Source organism: Xyrauchen texanus, chromosome 8, assembly GCF_025860055.1.
Source record: "Xyrauchen texanus isolate HMW12.3.18 chromosome 8, RBS_HiC_50CHRs, whole genome shotgun sequence".
Classification (NCBI taxonomy): Eukaryota; Metazoa; Chordata; class Actinopteri; order Cypriniformes; family Catostomidae; genus Xyrauchen; species Xyrauchen texanus.
The window spans coordinates 42,396,272-42,405,582 of record NC_068283.1 but is presented as its reverse complement, the minus strand read 5'-3'; positions in this window follow the sequence as shown (position 1 = coordinate 42,405,582).

Here is a 9,311-nt window from a genome sequence, read left to right as displayed (position 1 = left end):
CATCATCTTTAATTTGTTACTCAAAAATGCATTTTGGTGCCTCAAAATTATTTGCATTAGTTGACAAATTTTGCACTATAACTATTGCCCCTATATCTACACGATATCACTTTACACCCCCTCGGGGCCATTTATCCCAAGTGTCGGGTAAAAGGGTCCCTTCATCACCTTTTTTAAGTTTAATCGAAATAACCTTCCGTTATTATTTCTTTTCACACAAAATATGTTACTCCATCAATATTATATACAAATAAATAATGTTTTGTGACCAGAAAAAAATAAGCTAAGGGGGCGTTTTTAGCCTGTTTTAGCCTATATTTTATTGTATAAAACTCCCAGTGCCACAGAAAGTAGCGAGAAACTGTACAAGAGAGTTTTTAGTTGTTTTCTCTCTCTCTCTCTCTCTCTCTCTCTCTCTCTCTCTCTACAGTGAGATAGTTACAATGGAAGTGAATGTGGTCAATTTGAAAATGTTAAAACACTCACTGTTTCAAAAGTAGGCTATAGCCACAAGACGTAAACAATATGGCTGTAAACATGATTTTGGTGTGATAAAATCTTTTACTAACCTTTTCTGTGTAAACGTTAAGCCGAGTTTACGACTTGGTTGCCATGACGATGTACGATGTCAGAAAACCCGAAAATGACTTAAAAAAAAAAAAGAGGTTTAAACCACTTTACAGCTCAAATTATACACAAGTTTCAACTGAAGAATTAATGTAAGTGTTTTTATAATTATAAGTGCCAACTTTCTGCCTTTAAACATCCACAAATTGGCCCCATTCGCTTCCATTGTAAGTGCCTCACTGTAACCTCCATTTTTGCTTTTTTTTTTAAAGATAATGAGGGACGACTCCAAATTAATTTGTTTGTGGTGATCAATGTTTTGCCACAAATGCTGTGGATTGAGCTCGACTTGTATTGAACCCGGAATATTCCTTTAAACACAGGATCAACTGACAATATCAAGTGTGGGTCACACTTACTGTTTATTTACATAAAGAGTGATATTAATGAACTACTTGTATTTACTGTGTAATCATTTTGTAGAGCTGCTTTAACCTACAAATATAGCAACCAAAAATAGTAACATGTGTAACAAGGACACTGCCAAATAAAGTGTTACCGCATTAGACCTTATTCACGGTAGCGCCATCTTTGATTTTTAATGGGAATGACGAGGCTGTGAAGGATAGACTTACCGTCTCTTCAATGGGCCGTGCTCAGGGCGTAGACCCTCCTATATATATATATATATATATATATATATATATATATATATATATATATATTAGACAGAAACTCCTTAGCACAAGAATAGTCAACAGAGTAACATGAGTTGCTGTCAGGTCTCACCAGCAGGTGGCAAAACTGTCTCGTGAAAGAGGCTGAACAAAATGCAGAAGAGGAGCAAATGCTGTTTTTGTTTCAAACTGTATTTCTGTCTAAATGAGTATGAAACTGTGAACAACCTTTTTTAATTGTATAAATATACACATTTTTGTTTCAAGCATAAAATGTCAACTAAATTTCCATATCAGATGACATCATATAAAATTATAGAACTGAAGCTTTCAAAACAATTAGGCCTGTTCAATCTAAAAAATAAAATGCTTTGCTCTACCTGAAATAAAAGCCTTTGTTGATTTGAAATCATGAGAACGGTGAGCTCTTTTCCCAGTTGATTGATGGATCGGGTTCGCTGTCTTTCTGCCCTTCTGACTGCACGCAGTTTTGGCAATTTTCCACTGCACGTTAGGGTTTGACTCGACACTGCTCACTTTACTTTTCTGAGCTTGCATTTTCACTGCAGTTTAGTGCTGCATCAGCGTGAATGGGATTTTAGGCTGATCGTCATAGTTGCGTCGCCTCTACTGCCGTGACATCATCTTAAACGCAACTGGCTAGCTGTTAGCTACTAGCTCATTGTGCTGCATAAAGCAGTTGTTGCATGGTGATTTTATGCAAGTGTATCAGTTAAATTGGACTGGTTGTTTTAGAAGCTTCCAGTAGCTGGTCAAATAAATAAAGTGAAGCTATCAAGCAGACTATAGAGTTAATGTAACAAAACGTACCATCCTCCATCGTGGATCAACGTCCTCAGTCCAGGGCACTCTCCCTCCCATTGCTCGCCGGTCTAGATAGCGTCCATTTGGTCAAACCACTTCCGCTTTTCCTTGATGGTTCTGTCGTCACTTTCACAGGTTTTATTAAACTTTTCCCTACACTGTTGGTAGGTCCGGTGTTAGCCGTTTGCGGCCAACAGCTGAGACACTTCCTGAGAGACTTTATTGTTTTGCTCATCTCTAACGAGTGGATCGTCTGCACCTCGTTTATTGACCACGGCGTGGTTTTGCACAGCCATTTCTTTTTACATTAGAAAGTCTTGTGAACAATCGATACGTCCATTGCTGTAGCTAACTTTAAAACTAGCGGGTTGATGTCGCGTGTCAGAAATCCAGTGACGCTGGTAGTGATGATAGATATAACCGTTTTCGGATACCAAACATGAGGGTAATAATAATAACTGCAATGTTAATAACATTCATGATAAGCGATTAAAAGAGTAATAAGAAATAAGTATATGGTTAAAGCAAGGATAACATTACATGAGGTAGTCTGACAATATCTAAAGTAGATATGCATTTGAGAAGGACAAGAACAATGTTAGTTCCGCGTGTTAGTAAACCCAGTCTTGTAAATTCACAGCTTCAGATCTCACTCTCTTGAGTGCGCTTCGAGGAGGGGGGACCTCCCCTCCTTTGTCCCTAGACTGAGAGCTTCCTAATAGGATACCAGATTAAAAGTTATAATGGTTACTCCATTAACTTAAAGCATGGTAATGCTTGATAATCTGTTATTGTAGGTGACATAGTCAGACTAAGCCTGGTGTCTATAATTATCTTGTACGATTGGTCCCAAATGCATAGAGTCAGCAGTTCAGAAGGTCATACTGAGTCTGCCCTGTGTCACTGTCCCGTGGGGTGCAGGCCCTCCTGGACCAATGGCCCTTTTGCTTTAATTCAAGCTATTTTGCTGTCTCCTTACCAACCATTTGGCACCCATTAATTATACTGAAAGGAGCTTTAGACTCTCAATAGAGGACTCCCCGAGGGGAGTGCGGTCTGCCTCACAGTTCTTTGGTTTGGTGAATGCATCACAGGATGCAGCTGGTAGACTTTTGTCACCAAATGTATAGATTCATAGTTTATGGCCTGGAAAGGCCCTAAGGTCATTCTTCCAGTAGGTTTGCTTATTGCTTTGTGTGTTCTTTGGAATGTTTCACTACCTGGTGCACTTAAAGTCCTACACGAGGATGTTTGAAACAGTGAGGTTCACAGGCAAATGGGGTGAGCAAGAAATCTTAACACTCAAACCATTTTCAATTCAGACACATTACCAAGTTGTCCCTTGTGGTTTGCCTACCTTCAAACTTCTCAAATTCCTCTCTTAAATACTTTGATTCTTCTATGATTTTCTCTTCACTTCTCTTGCTCACCCAAAGTTTCGTAGGTTTGAGAGAGCAAAGCATCTCATTTGTCTCCAGTTTTCCCCATTTGAAAATACAAGGCATACAAAGGAATAATGTATCCATTAGTCCAAAGTGGATTTTTGACTGCAATATAAGACGGCTAAAATGATCACGATTTGTTTAGCAATCTTGAATTATATGCCTGATCATTTGTTTTCATTTGTAGTTCTGTGTAAAGGGATCAATGGAAAGGAGGAGGCGAGAACCGGCTTGTCAATATAAATAATAGTTTAATAAAAAAACTTAAACAAAAGACAAACACACACGTATGACGGACATGTCTGTTAACGATCTCTCTCTCCTGCACGATCCTCTGCAGTCGACCTTTATCCCTCTCGGAGGCTTGATTAGCCTAATACGGGACCGGGTGTGTAGGATCACAACCATGACGTATACCCCCCCCCCCCTCTTTCCCTGGGGGAGGGTGTGCCCTAAGCTCCGTCTGCTGGCAGGTCATCCCCGTCTACTTGGATGAGGGAGGGGACAAGGGGAGGGAAACAGAAATAATTAAACTGGGGGGGTACTTCCTGTAACAGTGTAGTACCCCCCCAAAAAACACTGTAAAATTGAAAAGAGAGGGAAAAGACCAACGCAGATTGGCAGAGAGAGAGAGAGAGGAGAGAGAGATTAAAAAAAAAATCTCTTACTCGCCAGTTCTCCGATACACCGCAGCTTGTTCCTCGGCCACTCCTCCACCCTCTATCGGACGACAGCCGCGCCTCTCCGGGCGGATCAGGGCCAGAATTTATTCACCAATTTGTTGAATTAGTGCCTAAAATATTCATATGGTGTGACATGAAAGTTATTGTATATGAAATGAAAATTAGGTATACTTTACTTAAGTAACTAACTTTATCATAATTATTTATCATTACTATCTTGAGATCCATTTATTACATTTAGTATTGATTTTTTTATTCATCTTGCAAAGTAAGACATCTGCCCTCAATCTTGTGAATCTTGCGGATAATATTTTCCATGTGTTCCATTTTTATGGTTTATTACTAACAAGCCTTTTTACTGTCACAATTGTGAATGTCCATTATAGAGTGTCACACTATAGGATGAACCACACCACAATTTGTCAAAGCAAAAATATGTATAATGTGCATTTAACGTTCAAACAAAAACAGTTTAAGAAAAATCACAAAAATTGTGGAACATTGTGAAACTAACCATTGTATAGCACTTGGGTATCTGACACAGCACTAGTGAAGAACCATATTTCTAGTGAGGAATTAATAAAGAATAGTAAATGATCTGCACTTACTGTATATAGTGCTTTTTTAACCTTAGAGGTTACCAAAGCGCTTTACACTGTGTCCCATTCACACACCAATGATGGCAGAGCTGCCATGCAAGGTGCTAGCCTGCCATTGGGAGCAACTTGGGGTTCAATGTCTTGCCCAAGGACACTTTGTCATGTGGAGTCATGTGGGCCTGGAATCGAACCGCCAACCCTGCGAGTCACAGCCACCCGAATAGTATCACTTGTATAGTATTTTCAGATTTTTCTGATTACTCATTACTCATAACTATTGGTAAGTAACCCTAATCCTTATGGAGATCTTTTAGAGAGCTGGTAAGTATTCTTCTTGTTTTTTTTCCTCTTTCCTGAATACTGTCTCCTCCTTCCCTGGGAGAAGAATGCTGTTTTCGTCCAACAGCAGAGAGGATTCCACTTCATATTTCTACGCCTTCCCAGACTTTTGGCATGGTGGCAAGTGGTGTTTCTCACTGACTGTTAGCTTTATTCTTTTTTGCCATTGACTCATTTCGTAGCCTTCCATTTTTATTCATAGATTTTTCTCATTAGCAACTTATTTCTGTTTTTCTGCCTTCTTAACTGAGTCTTAAGCTTCTCTATCTCTGCTCTACAATGGCTTGGTGGTGGTGGTGATGTAGGTGGACTTTCCCGGTTTTGTGCTGAAACTGGATGTTCTGGTGTGCTACATTGCTCTGGCACTGGGTCAGGCTGGATTTCCACTTCATGGTTAAATGAGTTTTCTGGGGATGAAGGGGTTACGTTCATTATCACTTGTAGATTTATTTATTTATTTATTTATTTATTTTCTTTGTCCTGTGTTTTAACTGGTGCAGTTCTCCATAATTCTCCAAGCTTTTCTCTTCATGATGGTGGAAGAGCATCAGCCGCCATATCACCCTGCAGCTCTTGCCTGGTTGCCCACTAAAGCTAAGCAGGGTTGAGCCTGGCCAGTATCTGGATGGGAGACCTCCTGGGGAAAACCAAGGTTGCTGCTGGAAGTGGTATTAGGGAGCAGGGGGTGCTCACCCTATGGTCTGTGTGGGTCCTAATGCCCCAGTATAGTGACGGGGACACTATACTGTAAAAAGGCACTGTCCTTTGGATGACATGTTAAACTGAGGTCCTGACTCTCTGTGGTCAATCCCAGGACACTTCTTGTAAAAAGTAGGGGTGTAACCCTGGTGTTCTGGCCAAATTCCCCCCAGTGGCCCCTATCTATCATGGCCTTGTATCACTGATCTATAACTGGATAGCTCATGACGTCACAACAGTGAAGCTACTGCGCCGCCATCTTGGTATTCCCTAACGTTCTGTATTCCTATGGGTCTCAATGGGAAATCGTCTGTTTTGGTGAGTAATTTTTACCTATCCAGTCACATTAAAAACAATGTTTTATGTCTGCATACACTGCATCACAATGCAATCTTCCTAAATATGTAATTCATTATTTATTTTGACTCACATTTTTCCCCCTGCTTATTCTAAATGTGAGCGTGTTATGTTACTCTTTATTGCAGCAGCATTACGTTCAGCGGCGCACGTATTACCTCAATAGAAACAAGTTTAAGAAACTGAGGTAAGATATCAGTAGACATTTTCAAACATATTTTTAGCAGGCTTTAAAGTTTTTATTCTGAATACATAATTATGTTTTGTAGCTTTTGTTTACGTTGAACGTGCATTGTGGTTATTTTCTTAGGATAAATGAATATTAGCTATGCAGCTAACGTTAACTTAGGAAAATAACCACAATGAATAACAGTATAACTCACCAAGTTAGCTTTTTTGGTCAAGTTGAATATCTAATTCAGATCAACATCGGTTACATATGATAAATATAATGTGGGCTTTCATTAATTCTCTGTGTGTAATTTGTACTTTTTGCAGTGCAGGCCTGAATACGGTCCAGCTCACGGGCATCATTTATAAAGTGATCATTTGGAATAGACGAGGAGCAGGGCTGGACTGGTAATCTGGCCTACCGGACATTTTTCCGGTGGACCGACGCACTTTGGGGCCGATCAGGGTGGACTGGCCATCGGGAGAACCGAGCGGGCCGCAGTGTCAGCCACGATAAGCTAAAACAAGCCGCCGCGTTAGCGAACACACTCTCTCTCTCTCTCTCTCTCTCTCTCTCCCCCCCCCCAACAAATTTTGGGCCAGTTATGTCAAATCCCGTTCCGATTTCTCTTCCCTGTCCAGCCCTGACAGGGAGCACATGGATATTGTTGAAGTTAAACAAGGTAAGTTTGCCGTTTGGATTTCAATAAACATCCCACTGAATGTTAGATAAAACTGGAATTGGTTTGCAACAGGAGGAAAAGCTGTATGAGGAGACAGATGTCAGCCTGGCTTCACTGAAGAGCTGTTTTAACAGAGTAAAAATATATATCTTTTTATTTGCAATGAAGATACTTTTGCAACATGCAGTATAAGTCTCATAAAATTACTGTGTTTCAGATAGTATAACATGTATAACATTTAATATTAATAGAAAAGTTGACCCAAATATGTAAATTCTGTCATCATATACTCAACCTCATGTCCTTCCAAATCCATGTGACTTTCTTTTGCAGAACCCCCAAAAATTTAATTTGTATTCCATATAAGGAAAGTAAATGGTGAGCAAAATAGCTTGTTTTGGTCACCAATGGCATTCATTATATGGACAAAATTTTTGTTTTAAATGTCATCTTTTGTGTTTCACAGAAAAAGTCATACAGGTTTGGAAGGACATGAGGTTGAGTAAATAGCTGTGCGTAAGGTCTTAAGTTGGGGTATAAAGTTCAAGGCTTCGTAACTACTAGTTAGTTTGCAACCAAGTCTGTGCTTAATTTGGTTGCGCCACCTGTTCTTAAAGTCTTAACTAGTAAGTCGTAAACTCTCCGTAAACTCTTGCATACTATGACGTTTACCTGCATTGATCTATTAAGCAGCGTTCATATTTGTACACAGAAGTATTAAAAATCCATGAACTTCAATTTGATTTTGTTACGGTTGATGTACAAACCTTCACTGCGGACGTCACAAGAGCAGCTCTCTTGAGAAACATATTTTGATAATTAAGATATTATTTTAATTATTTAACATTTTATACTTTTATATTTGACTGTCATTCATATGATTTTGAAGCCTGAAAAGGAAATCATACCCTTATTTTATTATATGACTAAAGCTTGTAAAAATTTGTATAAATGAATTAGTGAGTTTGTATGGTAATAAATCATCATATTTATGAAACACCTAAAACAGGCAATTAATTGTCAAAATCACAATTATTTGATTGATGCCAAACATGCAAAACATGAGCTTATTGATGTCATAAAATATCAGTCTGCTTTTTTTATTCCATCAGTTACACCTGAAGTTTAATATTTAGTAGTGCGTAAATTGTGACTTCGTGCTCATTTACGCCACAACTAGGCTAAGTTTAAACCTTTGTATAGCTGGTGCAACCGGCTCCTGATCTTTATCAAACTTTTCTTTTTTCTTCTATTTTGCAGTACAAGCTTGCCCAGAGTTTTCTTAAGCCGTTTGGAGTGTGATGCAGCACATGTTTCCTTGGCAATGAAGTGGAGGCTGATGTTTGTGCAGCTTTCTGCAATGCACTGAGTATGAAGATGTGATTGTTGTATGGTTCTAGGTTGAACATGTTTGCCTCAAGTTCCTTGAATGCAGAACCACCGTGGAGATCCAGAACATTTGTGGGGACAGAGATGGGCCTTGTGAGTGTGTGCTGTTGAAGAAATCTCTCAGCTGTCTTGCAGACTTTCAGGAAACTGTCTGACGGTCTTATAAATCCACCTCAGGACTTCATGTCGATCAGTGTGTTCATCTTGGGAAGAGCTCTCGACACTGAGTGCTGATAAACAGGTAGTGCACAGAATCATCTTCATAGTTGTTTTAACTGTACGCTATGTGCCCCACCACAGCCTCTTTGAACATGGACAAGCTGGGAAGAAATACAGTGATGTTTTTCTCTGTGTCTTCTGTTTCAGGCTGAACGTCACTGCCTGAAATGCATATCAGAAGATGTTGCCTCCAGTGTCACTGTGCTATCCGGTGGAGAACTGTCGCCACTAGCTCTGATGGCATGTCTTGCTACCATTCTTTTGAAAGCTGAATATTGTGGGATTGTTGTTAAATCCATTAGCAGATTTGTTCCCACATATCTGCAAATTTTTATTGTATTGTTCAGTTTAAGTCAATTTTTGTGTGTACTTGGAAGCTTTTGTTATTGAACAAATAAATATGTATGATTTCCTTGTGTGCATATGTCAATAAACTTATTTCTAATTATGATTTAAAAGATCAGGGGATTGTTGAAATAATTAAATTCTCACAAGCTGGTATGTACATATTCCAGAAATGAATGCAAATGGATAATTCCATTAAGTAAAAGTAAATTAATTTATGTGTGTGTGTGTGTGTATATATATATATATATATGCACACACACACACTGTATATTAACTTGTGTGTGTGTGTATATACTATACTACATATTTATAT